Source organism: Carassius auratus, chromosome 30, assembly GCF_003368295.1.
Source record: "Carassius auratus strain Wakin chromosome 30, ASM336829v1, whole genome shotgun sequence".
NCBI classification, from domain to species: Eukaryota; Metazoa; Chordata; class Actinopteri; order Cypriniformes; family Cyprinidae; genus Carassius; species Carassius auratus.
In genome coordinates, this window is record NC_039272.1 from 4,949,772 (window position 1) to 4,964,012 (window position 14,241).

A 14,241-nucleotide genomic window follows, 5' to 3' on the forward strand; every position below is an offset into this window, starting at 1 on the left:
CCTGGTTTTTAATCTTTACAGGAAAAGTTGTGTAATAATTCTTCCTGCTTCCTTCAGTTCTCTAGTGTTGCAGTAACCTTCACTAAAGTTCATTTAATCTTCAGCTGAATAAACAACTGCATCGAGTCTGTTCTTTCAACAAATGAGATCAGTAAAAAAGAGAGCAAACTGAATCTGATTTCAACGTGGTGTCAAAGGTTGCCAGGTCATAAAAAATAGTTATGACCAATAAAACATTTACAGTCTCTTTCACGAATAGCAGCATTAAACTTTTCCTTCAAATGAAATGCAAATATCAGACACCTTGTTAATGTTTCAACAAGGCATATTTTTGTGTTTTTGAAAGAAAAGTATCTAATGATTTACACATTTACTGTACTTCAAATACTTTTCTTGCAAACAAAGTGAAAGTCTTTACTGTCACTTTAGATCTAACATGACATGACAGATAATTCACATGCAATTTCACTGTACTGTTATCATAACCACATCTGCTGACATAAACATGTCAAAAAGTGTCCTCAAGTTCAACCATGAAACAAAATCAGTTTAAAAGCAGCTGAATTCAGGAGGAAAATCCATGGACTTGGCAACCCTTGCTCATTGTCTAGTGAGCACTACAGCTTGATAAAGAGTGAACTTTGACCTCCTCTCAAGGGTTTTAATGGTGAAGATACTACACATCTATCTGATTAATGACATTAGCAAAACTTGCCATTGTTGTCTCAGCATGATGCAATCTCGTGTACTTTCTACAGGGATGTAGTGGTTGATTGTTCCATAAATGTGTGATCTGATGATATCAGCTGAAACATGTTCAGGAAGTGAAACGATGGCAAGAGCAGATCAGTCTGTCTTCCTCTCTCAGTTCAAATCCTCTCAGTTCAGTCCTTTGTACACTATTGGGCGGAATAAATTGCATTTTAAACTGCATTTTATGTGTTGATTGTAGGGCAGCTTTTTACAGAGCTTTACTCTTAGCAAACAAAGATGTGAAACACAGGGACTGTGTTGGGATTTGTACAGAAATGACATGTTTTTGAATTCTGTGGAAGTCTGTAGTATTTTAAAGCAATTCTGTAAGTGCAGGAGTTCGCAGGTAAGTGTCTTAAAGGGACAGTTCACCCTAAATAAATAAATAAATAGATTGTAATCTTTTACTCACCCTGAAGTTGTTCCAAACCTGTCGTCCTTCTTTTGAACACAAAAGAAGATACTTTGAAGAATGTTTGTAACCAAACCGCCAATGAGATCCATAGTACTATTTTTGATTTTATTTTATTTTTTATTTTTGTACTCTATAGTACTTTCTCAGTGGCTTTTCTCAGAAATACCAAAATTCTATTTTGTAAGCAATTTTGTTTTTATTTTTTTTATTCAGGATTATTACAGTCAACTGAAAATAAAACTATATAAATGGAAAAAAATAAATAAAATAATAATAATAAATAAGCTAACTCTTGACATTTTTTTAAGTTTAAATTGATATAATAAAAGAAATATTACTGAAAGAAAAATCCCTAAAAGGTATGTTTAATATATATATATATATATATATATATATATATATATATATATATATATATATATATATATATATATATATATATATATAATTTTTTTTTTTTGACTAAAATGAAGACAAAAATTAATTCAAAATATGAACAAAAACTTTACTAAAATAACTCTGACCGCCAAAAATCACAAAATCAGAACATTCATTTTAAATTTTATGTGTCACATGCTTTTATTTTGTAAAATAAACTCTAAATATTGTAGAAAGACCAGACACGTGACACGCATGGCTCGGGTAATTGGCACAAAAATGTTTCCAGAACTAAGAAGGCACTTTGGCTGAATTACAGTGCAAATTAGACAACATATATAAACAGAAAGCAGAAGGGGCATTTATTAGATCGCGTAGAAAATGGATTGAAGAGGGTGAACAGAACTCTGCATACTTTTTCAGACTGGAAAGGCAGCAAGCTAAAAACAATCAAATTCAAAAATTAATGATTAATGGTAATATTAGTGATGACCCAAAAAATATTGCAAAGTTTTGTGCCAAATTTTATAGTGATTTGTATACTTCTAAATTATCCCAACAACATATGAATGACTTCTTTAAATCTATACCTAATATAAACCAGCTAAGTGACTTAGATAAAAAAATTTGTGATGCCTCTATTACACTGAAAGAGATAGAGGAAGCTATTAATACTTTAAAAGCTAACAAATCTCCCGGAACAGATGGTCTCAGCTCAGAATTTTACAAGCTGTTTAGTTGTAGTATAGCACCATTCTTATTAAAGGTTTATGAGGAAAGCATAGAGAAAACACTGCTTCCAGCCACATTATGTCAAGGTTTAATAACACTTATCCCAAAATTAAATAAAGATCCTCTATTAATAGATAACTGGCGTCCAATTACATTATTAAATAATGATTATAAAATTATAGCTTTAGTTTTAGCAAAAAGATTGAAATCTGTTTTGCACTCCATAATTGACGAAACACAATCGGGATTTATGCAGAAAAGGCACATTTCTAATAATATACGGTTAGTTTTAGATGTGTTAGATTATTCAGATTTAATAGACAGTGATGGTTTCATTTTCTTTTTAGATTATTACAAAGCTTTTGACACATTGGAACATGAATTTTTATTTCAGGCTCTACAAAAAATTGGCTTTGGTGATGCTTTTTGCAGGATGGTCCAAATGCTTTACATAAACGGAAACAGTTCTATCAAACTTAGTAATGGTACTTCACCTAGATTTTTTTTAAAACGTGGAGTTCGGCAAGGATGTCCAGTGTCCCCTTACCTGTTTCTTATTGCAACACAGTTCCTTAGCACACATATAAACAATAGTCAATTAAAGGGTATCACATTTGGTAACACTAAAATTAAAATTAGTCAATTAGCAGATGATACAGCTTTATTCTTGAATGATTCATCAGAAATTAAATTGGCTTTGAGTATTCTTCAGACTTTTTCTAAAGCTTCGGGATTAACTTTAAACCTTAATAAATGCGACTTGCTTCCAATTAAAGATTGCTCTCTTACTTCTATTGAGGATATTGCTGTCAAAAATAGGGTAACATATCTTGGTATATTAATTACTAAAGATGAATGTAGGTGCTCAGCAAATTTCAAACCTATTATTACTAAAACACAAAAAAAATTTAATTGTTGGTTACAAAGGGATCTGTCACTAAAAGGAAGAACACTGCTCGCTAAGGCAGAAGGTTTGTCTCGTTTGGCCTATGCAGCTCAATCTCTTTTTGTGGATAAGTCCACATCTAAAGTAATTAATGAGGTTCTAATAAAATTCCTATGGAAAAATAAATCTCATTACTTGAGAAAATCAGTCATATTAAATGGATATAATAATGGTGGTCTGAACTTTATTGATTTTGATTCTCTCAACAATACTTTCAAAATTAATTGGCTTAACCAATATCTAGCCCAACCATCTTCTATTTGGAATGTTTTTTCTCAATTAGTGTTTTCACAACTTGGTGGCCTTAATTTTCTCTTAATGTGTGATTATGATGTATCCAAACTCCCGATCAAACTTTCCAACTTTCATCGACAGGTTCTCTTAGCTTGGGCACTAATTTATAAGCATAACTTTTCACCACAAAGATGTTTTATTTGGAACAATAAGAACATTTTATTCAAGAATAAGTCTTTGTTTTATGATAGTTGGTTCAGTAACGGTTTAATTTTGGTGGAGCAATTGTTTAATGAGCAAGGTCTTTTGTTCAGGTACTCTGAATTTCTTTCCAAATACCAAATACCAGTAACCCCAAAAGAATTTGCTACAGTTTTGGGAGCCATCCCCTCTGGTTTATGCATGCTTTTTAAAAACTGTAATGGTTCCTCAGTATCTACTGCATCCTTGCCCAAACCTTGTGATACTCCTGTTGGTCAAATTTGTTTCTCTGAGTCGAAAGCCAAAAATTATAAAATACGGTCTCTATTTCTTAAGAATCTGATTTCTATTCCACCTGTGATCTCCTTTTGGAATAATTTGTATGGTAACCTTAATTGGAAGAAAATCTGGTCTCTACCACAAAAATTCTTTCTCACTAACAAATTGAAAGAAATTTCTTTTAAGCTCATACACAGGTTCTACCCTGTAAAGAAGTTTTTACAAAGATTTAAATTTGACATTGAACTTACATGCTCTTTTTGTTTGTGTTATGAAGAAACTATGGTACACTTATTTTGGTCATGTCATTACACTCAGAAACTGTGGGTTGATATCAGTGTGTTTATCAAGCGTAAGATTTTTCCAGGTTTCTCATTACATATTAAAAACATTATATTTGGGTATTATGACTCCAACCCCACAAACGAAAATGTCAGTTTTGTTATCAATTTAATTTTTTTCCTTACCAAATTTCACATTCATAAATGCAAATTCTCCAAATGTAAACCTGTCTTCTCTGTTTTCCTAAAAGAAATGGAAAACTATCTGAATTTAATCTCAGTATCACCTAATAAGAAAGCTATAAGGACTGTTAGAATTTGCTCTACTTTTGATCTCCTTGTGTAATTTTGTTTACATTTTGGCCCTCTTTATCTTTCTTTTTTTTTTTTTTTTTTTTTTTCTTCTTTAGTTCTATTTTATTCTTTACTGTGTTTTTTATTTATTATTTTTTATGGTTGATATTATGTGATGTATGTTTATACTTTTGTATGCTCTTTTGTGTTCTGCATTAAAAAAAAAAAAAAAAAAAAAAAAAAAAAAAAAAAAAAAACTAAGAAGGCACTTGAATGCAGGATGGCAGAAGGTTTCGTGTGCCGGTCAAGCAGATGAATGGAGATGTTAACGAGTAGCTCTTATATCTCTGTGGGCCTAACCATAGACTGTGTTGCTGTTTTTTAAGTGTCTCCTAAATGAGTATTAGCTAAATAGCAGTGTAGGTATGGTTGCTCTTCGTTTTGCATTGTTGCAAAACTTTACTAAGACACTCTGAAAATATATTTCTATTATAATCTTTGTTTCTGAGCACACAAAGCATGAGTTAAGAAATATAGGAAATGAGTGTAGATTTCCAGTGAATGGAGAGTCAGACAAAGCTCTCTTGTCTCGGTTATGCTTCCCGTTTTGGTCATCTTGTTGAACTTGCTGTCGTGGACGGTGTTAACACCCTCCCCCTCATTCACACTTACTCACACACACACACACACACACACACACACATGCTAAATTTACACCAGGACTGTTTAAGAGATGGATGGGCACATGTGTACATTAGAGCAGTAAAGCGAGGGGTATTAAAGACCGGAAACATGAAAATAGTAAACTTCTAGACGATGAATGTAACTCTCTAGACTTCATGAATCTTTAGGATAAGGAAAACCCAACCTTTTCTTGTTTTGTAAATGTCATTGTAAGCTTGTATTTCTTGTTATGTTGACACGGTCAGTTTGAAAGCAGGCACTATTCACACACCTGTTCAGGAAAGACTGGTGCTTATTCTCTTCTGCGGCTTACATGTTTCGTTTGGCAGGAACTAAAGCATCATGTGTTTCGAGTTATTCACTTAGGATTGAGAAAATTAACTTAATTTATTCTAATTGTGCATTGGTTAAAAAATAAATAATAAATCCTAGTGTGAGATTAGGTATCAAGTTAATACTTGTAATGCTGTTTGTTAAAGTTTGGTGTGTTTCGGTAAATATAATAGCATTTTTAACCGTGAAAACACTCACAAACTCATAGTAAAGACGTTAATGCCTGTGAAAGCTGTTGCTTTACACATCACATGTCTTTTTCATCTTTCTCTTGAGCTGAGAAACAGCTTTTCCACAGCCGACTTTGATCTCAGCGTGCATTCTCCTTCCGATCTGATGCATGTTTCAGGGCTGAGAAATAAAATGTTGTTTGTGTTGACGATTAATTACTTTCCCAAGATATGGACAATAGAAGCAATGCATATCAATGAGCTAAAAACACATTAACAATCGCTCTCAGCGCCCATCCTGGTGGTGTTTTCCAAAATACAAGCAAAACGACAGAGAAATATAATGAGGTAGTCTGTTATTTTCCATGTTCTTTAAGTCAGATGGCGGATAGTCCCTAATAATGAGACTAGTGGGGTATTTCCCTGCTGGTCTCCATAACGGCTGTAACCGTGTCTGTAAGATGAGAGTTAGTGTAGGATTTATCTCAGTCACCCAGTGTGAGGATAGTGTCATTTAAAGACCTTCTAATTTGAGCCTGTGTTTTAGCACTTAGCAAAATATACAGGTCTATAAATACATGTTTTTTTAAATTACAGATGGCATCATGTGCATGACATTTATACAGTATACGCCTATAATCTGTGTTCATCTATGTTTCTAAAATATCTATGTTAGATGAAACAAAAACCCACAATCTACACTAAGCAGGAACTTCACCCGATGTGTTGAGACCCGATGTACCACAATGTGCTGTTACAAAAATGGCCAAGTGCATGATGGGAGATTTCCTCTCGCAAAGAAGGAAGACTGGTGAAATGTTGTGTTTTAAGAAAAAACTATATAGCGACCTGACTTACATTTTTTAAAACGTTGTATTTAACGTTAACGCAATAAGTTGTGCTTAGTAAGAAACCGTTACAGAAACCAATGCTTTTTCTTCAGTGAGGATGCATTAAATGTATTAAAAGTGACATTTATTAAGATGCAAAAGATTTCGGTTTCGAACTCTTCACAGAATCGAAGAATGATGATATTAAATAAGTGTCCATGGATCACAAAAAGCAGTTTTAAGACTCTGGGGTGTATTTATCAATAGCCAATAATACATTGTATGGGTCAAAATTATAGATTTTTCTTTTATGCCAAAAATCATTAGGATATTAACTAAAGGTCATGTTGCATGAAGATATTTTGTAAATTTCCTACTGTAAATATATCAAAACTTAATTTTTAATTAGTAATATGCATTGCTAAGAACAACTTTAAAGGTGATTTTCTCAATATGTAGATTTTATTTTTTATTTATCACCCTCAGATTCCAGATTTTCAAATAGTTGTATCTCGGCCAAATATTGTCCTCCTAACAAACCAGACATGGATGGAAAAGATGATTTAGCTTTCAGAAAAAAATAACCCTTGTGACTGGTTTTGTGGTCCAGGGTCACGTATTGTGATGATCTACATCAGTCAAAATGTTGGCCTTGCAAAAAAGGAAAATCAGGTCGTCAAAAAGTAGTTTTAATAAAGAGGCCTCCTCTGGAATTTAAGCCCCCGGGGGGTTTTGGAGATTTGGAAACCAGGCTGATTGAATTAGCCTGAAGATAAAAAGGTGTAAACCATCCTACACAGTCATAATACACCACATTAAACCCCGGTCTGCCCACATTCTTGACTGAAACTCGGGTAACGTTTCAACAGGTTTATTTAGACTCCTTGCAAAAAGAACGGAAACTCTGTTGCAATCTTACGCATTGACATTCCTCTGAGTAATGGGGTTGACACCATGGCAGTTGTGCAATCATTTACTCTAAAAGCATATCTTATCAGCTCTTGATTTAGAAAAGTACAGAAAGCAGATGGCAAAGTCCCAAGGGCAATTTGACATGCTACTGGAACTAAAAATACTAGATTGTGGTTCTCGCCGTATGCACAAGCATTCTACATGCAAAGCATGTGGTGTGTTCAAGTTAATGGTTCAGTTATCCAGATTAGATTACACCTATTCCACTACTAATTTTGGGTCTTGATCGTGGTCCTTCTGAATCTATTGAACATGCAAAAAAAAAAAAATCATTCTGTTGTTCCAAATTTGCTTGGATTGCTTCTGTCGGCCATCTGTAGTATTTTGTATTTTCACACCAAAAGTCAGACTTCAACGCATGTGATGCAATGCAGATTTTTTTTAATGCAATATGATTAAGGAGAGCATTTACAATAAAATTAAAGTTCATCAAAGCAGACGGATTACATTACAGAATACTCTGGAAAAGAGAGATATACACAAATAAATAGATTTGACTTCTAAAACAATCCCCCCCCCAACCCCTTCCCCTACAAAAATACTGAGTTGCACTTGAGTCCTTAAAGCAATGCCTTTGGTCTAAACCGCAAGAGTTACATGCTACTGATGTACGATCACTAATAAAGGCATGGCAATCAATCGCTTACAATAAAAGAGCAAAGGCAGGCCAAATATACGCAACCTTCAGACACTGATCAATTGGGGGAAGAGTTCAGTCGCAAACATGTCTTCCCAAGAGCCCTCGGAGCAGAGGGGGGATGAAATGTTACTGAATGGGGAAGGAGATCTCTCGTATCCAGAGTCACTGTACGCATCCGTCAGATTCGAAGCCTTCTCGTAGTCGCTGAAGGAAGAGGCGTCAGAGAGGAAGTCATCAACCGCGTCGTCCGCAGGGACAAACACTTCCTCCGGTTCGTCTTTGACCGGCACGGTTTGCATTTCCTCATCGACGTCGTAGAAGGCGACGGAATCCTCGCTTTTGACTTCGCAGACGCTCTCCTCGCTCGCCCCCTCGGCGGGTTTGGTGTAGATGTGGTCAAAGTGGATCAGTTCATTAAGGGCCTCCAGCTTAACTGGTGCGGGCCCCAAAGATGCAGGTGGGGAGGAAGGTACTTGCTCTCCTGCATCTTCATCCAGAACAAGCTCTGGCTGGGGCTCCTGTGCTTCTGGGAGCTCGGGCTTGAGGAAGAGCTCTGGGTCAAGGATGTCCAGAATACCAAGCAAGAGATCAGACTGCGAAAAGATGATTGAGAGTGAGATCTTGTCATGCAAACACAAGACCAAATGGTCAATGTGATGTGTGAACGAGGAGCACAAAACCATTTGCAAGCACCACAGGTTTACTAGTAGCAATAGCCAATCATACATTGCATGGGTCAAAATTACATATTTTTCTTTCATGCAAAAATTGGGATATTAGGCAAAGATGATGTTCCATGAAGATATTTAAACGTCATTTCTGATTAGTAAGATGCATTGCAAAGAACATCATTCAGACAACTTTAAAAGGCGGTTTTCTCAATATTTTGATTCCAGATTCCAGGTTTTCTAATAGTTGCATCTCAGCCAAATATGGTCAGAACAAACCATACATCAATGGAAAGCAATGAATAAACCACATTTTCCAAACATCGCCCCTTATGACTGGTTTTGTGCTCCAGGGTCACATATGTTATGATCTTGAAACCCCAAAACTTCAGGATGTTCACCTCAGAGTCTGAAGCACCAGGGCTGTGAGAATCCATGGAGAAGTCTTCAGATTTGGGGACTGCTGGGTCTGCACCTGCTGCGGAGGCACACGTAGCCTGAGTGCTGCGGACTCAGAAGACCCGGTCACCAAACCCAAATCGCTCACCACGGACTCCAGAACCTGGACCTAAGAGAGAACAAGAGGCATTAGAAAACTAATACCCTGTTTAAATAACATGAGCACGGGTCACAACCAATTTTTTTGTGTTACCCTTTCTTTCTCTTCCAAAGTATCCAACCCCAGTCTCTGTCTTAGTTCCTCGTTCTCGACAAGCAGATCGCTCGTCTTGTCTCGCAAAAGCCGGTTTTCAAAGTGAAGTTTCTGATTCTGTGGAAAACATGCTGAAATTAAGGTTTTTCCTCTAAACCGAGAGATAGAGAGAAAAAATAGAGGAGAGAAACAAGTACCTCGAGCTCCAGCTCCAAGACTTGCTGCTCCAATTCACCCATTTTGGCCTTTTTTCTGTCTCTTGCCGTCTGTGCAGCAACTCTGTTCTTCAGTTTCCTTAAAAATTAAATCATCACCATTAAACATGAATGTTTTGGCTAAAATAAATAAATAAGCATAAATCCAATATACTTATATTGTTTATAATTTTCTAAACAAACAAAAAAGTGGGAAACTTTTTTTGCGTTTATAAAATTATTTCCTTATATAGACGTGTGTGTGTGCAAAAACAGTTAACATTTTTATATTTGTAAAAACTTTTTTAAACCATGTTTTTTTGGTTTGTTTGTTATTTAATGATGTTAACTGTACTTTAGTTTTTTTTGTTGTTGTTGTTTTTAACCCAAGCAAAATAACCCAAATGCAGTTTGATAGAGATTCATTGTAATGCACAATGAAAAAAAAAAATCTGCTTTTGGAAATGAACTTCTAAATCATTTCCATTATAAGGCAAAACCATTTCGGAAGGTCAGACGGGTTTGAGGAAGCGGCGCATGCGCAGTCGAGTTCCTGCCACGCAGGCAGCTTGTTGCTTCAGAGGGGGAGGGACTGACCGGCAAAACCCACTCATCCTGGCTCAGATTCAAATTCTTCAATTTTTCACGTTTACATACCATAACGTCGACATATAACATATCTAAAACCAAACACAGCACCCCTCGTGAATTATCTCGACCGAGCGGATAAAAAAGCCGATGAGATGAAGGTTAAATCGCAGCTCTTCTCACCTTCGGAGCGCTTTCTCCTCCGGACTCAGGTGTGTGAGTCTCTGTCTCTTTCGCATCGGAGCTCCGGAGACGGTGGAGTCCGAGTCTGACGATGCGTGGCTCGGGATCATCACATGTTTCCCTGATATTAGGAGCACTTTATGGGCTCCTCCGGTCCCTGCTGTGACTACGACCATGTTTTCTGGTTTAGGGTCTGCGTGAAGACCCTTTTCGGTATTTGTTTAGGGGTGGGAAAACGTCCGAAAATCGTCTTAATTCCCTGTAAGTTATATCTTTCCCCTTCGATGTCTTGAAATTGAAGGCGTGGAGACGCTCGCGTTCTTTTTCTAGCTTCGTGGTGCGCTGTGATTGGCTGCCGCGATCAATGACGTATGTGTACGTCAGACTTCCCTTGGGTTTAAATAGCTGATGTAATTGTCGCATTCGTTCACACTTATGACTTTACTGATATGGAAACTTTTTCAGAAATTCTTCTCTTAGCCATGATTAGATATAATTATGAGTAAATTCCACAGGAAATTTGGAGATAATGACGTTATTATTTTTATGAATAAATAAAGCATCATGTGGGGGTTTATTCTCTATGTGAAACTTAAATGACTCATGATTTAATATCATGCATTAGATTTTTCTTTTGCCATTTTCTTCTTTTCCCATTTGAATTGTGAATTTATTTTGCTCACTGACAAGAAAAGCTTATTCAACTAATGAAATGTACTGTTATGTTTTAAGTTTTTATGTTTCTGAAACTACATGTGCATCATGTCAGTATTGACCGTCTTTGACTTTTGAAGAGGATTGCATTTCCATTAATTGAGAAATTACATAAAATGGTCAGGGACACTTTGAACCTTGTTTTAAAAAGCTTCAATTCAATGCTTCATTTTTTTTTTTGCATTTTGCATTTTAACTATTGCATGCAATTGCATCAGAAAATCTTTTTTTTTTATCCTCTCATTTATTTAGGAAACAAGATCAAGAGGTTAAGACCCATTCAAATGCATGTGCATATTGAACACAAGCTCATTAGGAAACTCTGACTTGAGTGAAGATGCAGGTTTATCAAATGAACAGCTGAGCAAAGGAGAAACTTCTAAGGGGACTTTCATGTCCTAAAAAAACCCTCCTGAGAGTAAAAGAGTATGCAAAGTGGGTTTCCCTGTTCAGACAGCATTCATTTGCATGGACTCGATGTTTAGAAAATACTTTTGCATTAAATCTGCATGCGATTCTGAAAATGGAAACCCTCGTAGTAAAGACTGTATGTTTTGTTTTCCATTACCACAGATTATTAGGAATTTGAAAATAAATTTGCAAAAGGATTAAATATCGTATGATCTACGGGAGGTCCTCTGTAAGCATCCTGTAACAGTGCAGGGATTGTATATAAAAGGTGTAGCTGTGAGCCCATTGAATGAGAAGTCTATCACCTCAACTTCTGTGTGTGGAGAACAAACAGCGGCTGTTTGCTTTACACACTATAGCCGTTCAATCAACATCGTCAACTTAGATGAAGAATATACACACAGCACTGGAACGTGGAATAGTAATTTTTAATCAACATTCCTTCCCTTTTTGTAGAAACACAGTAGGTACATCCCCCATTCTCTGTTCCTCTAGCTGCTCTTTCGCAGGGACATCTTCAAAAAAGTACTAAGTGAACAAAAATGTCACATTAAGTCACTGTGCATTTCTCCTGAAATCTCAAAGGGAGTGCTTAAATTGCACCTGGTTTTCTTTCTCACTGCACTTATGTGTTAGTATTAGTTTGGGTCTACTTCCTGTGAAACAGGAACTATGTTGGAACATGCAGAGCATGTTTTTGAATGAGGAAAAAAATATGTGTGTTGCCAAACTGACTGGAGGATGATGAAACTTACCAGCAATTCCCGTTATAAGTCACTCTTGACAAAGTTGTTGTGACATTGTGCTACAAAGTTTGCCAACACACTGTAGGTTAAACTGACCGTTCAGATATACCGGGGGTTAAACTGACCGTTAAAGAGTGCAATGTAGAATCAGTGGTGCTAATATAATTGGCATTATTAACATCCTAGTTGTGTTCATGTCTGCAGTTTAAAGTCTAAAAATACGACTTGACTCAAGACGGCAGATCTCATGAGAAAACGTATCTCAATAAAATGTATTTTAAGTATTTTTAGAAAAAGGATGGAGCTCCATCCCTAAACTAAATAGTCATTAAAAACGTACCAATGAAACTTACATTTCTCATTTTCAGTTTAGAAGATAAAGCTGACGTACCAAACAGCAACAACAAAGTAATAATGATAATTCACTTCAATTCAATAAAGCTTAGAACTAGAACAATAAAAAAGTAACTAATTTAATATAAAATATTAACAAAAACGTACTTAAATAGCACTATAGAGTTATGTAATAGAGCTATTCACCAGAACAATGGTTCCCATTGCAACATGAGAGAGATTGCTTTATTTGTCAAGCTTTTACGGAACAAACAGTAAAGCGATTCAACATGAATTGAAATTTTTCTGGGTTGTTTTTGCACAGGATTTACTGAATCAAGTCTAAGGATTAAGGGGTCAGATTGTTATGATGGTGTGCATGATTTACAGTGTTTTTGGCTGATGTTTTCTTGCATGATCACTTGTTGACTTCTGCAGAACCCACAGTGACACTCCGGCGTTTTTCCTTTTGGTGTGTGTGTTGTAGGGATAATGGGGCGTTGAAGCGTCACACCCGTTCACACACACACACACACACACACACACACACACACACACACACACACAGGTGGTTTACTCTCAAGGTTTGTAGGATGTTTACCCAATCCCAGATCTCTATCCCCTGTGTGTATGCAACCCGCCTGCTGCTTTCCCATCCATTTCATGAAAAGAATACTGGCAAACTTGAATTTATGCTTTCTTTAAATATTTCTTGAGCATTTGTCCCATTAAAGTTTGTGACTTTGCTGTGCAAACACCCTCTTACATTTGCCATACTGTTTAAAAGTTTAGGAACAGTCAAAATACAGTAAAAAAAACAGTAACACTGTACAATTTTTTTATGCTTTTTTTTGTATTTTAATGTGTTTTAAAATGTAGTTTATTCCTGTGATGGCAAAGCATCAGTGTCACATGATCCTTCAGAAATCAGAATAATATGCTTATTTGCTGTTCATTTCAGATATTTATCCATGTTGAAAACATTCAATATTTTTTGGAAACCGTAATGCATCTTTCTGATAATTATAAAGTTCAAAAGAATAGCATTTATTAAGCTTTTGTAATATAATAAAGTTCTTCCCTGTCACTTTTTAATGAATTTAATGCATTTCATTTAATGCTGAACAAAAGTATTAATTTAAAAAAGATTAATGAACGATGGTGTGTATCATAACACATACCGTGTACCGTGCACATTTCACGTCTGATTGTGTAACCGGTTGTGAAACTTCAAAAGTGACACAGCCATGAAGTTCTCTCATATCAGACGGTCGGGTAGTGGATGACTTTCTTATGTTTTATCTGGGCATGAGATTATCAGCATTTGCATGTGCTTTAAATACTGGCAATGGATTAATCTCTTAGAAGAACACTTCTTTTGCCGAGCGCTAAACTGTATTTGGAAAAAAGAAAGAAATAAGAAATAAATCTGTAAAAGAACTGAAAAACAGGAGATCACCCATTAGTTTTACAGACATTTTTGTGAACTCTAAAACAACACAATGCAGTATAAAAGTCTAAATATAGGTAAAACACCTGTAAAAAGTAAATATAGCAATTGTAAATTCCCTAATAATAAATTATTCTTACAAGGAAAATGCATATTTTGC

The 14,241-nt window shown here is 35.7% G+C and overlaps 1 pseudogene; it reads right to left on the reverse strand.

Moving 5' to 3' along the window:
- Positions 1 to 7,861: 7,861 nt before the first annotated feature.
- Positions 7,862 to 10,743, reverse strand: LOC113048955 (uncharacterized; annotated as a pseudogene).
- Positions 10,744 to 14,241: the final 3,498 nt, after the last annotated feature.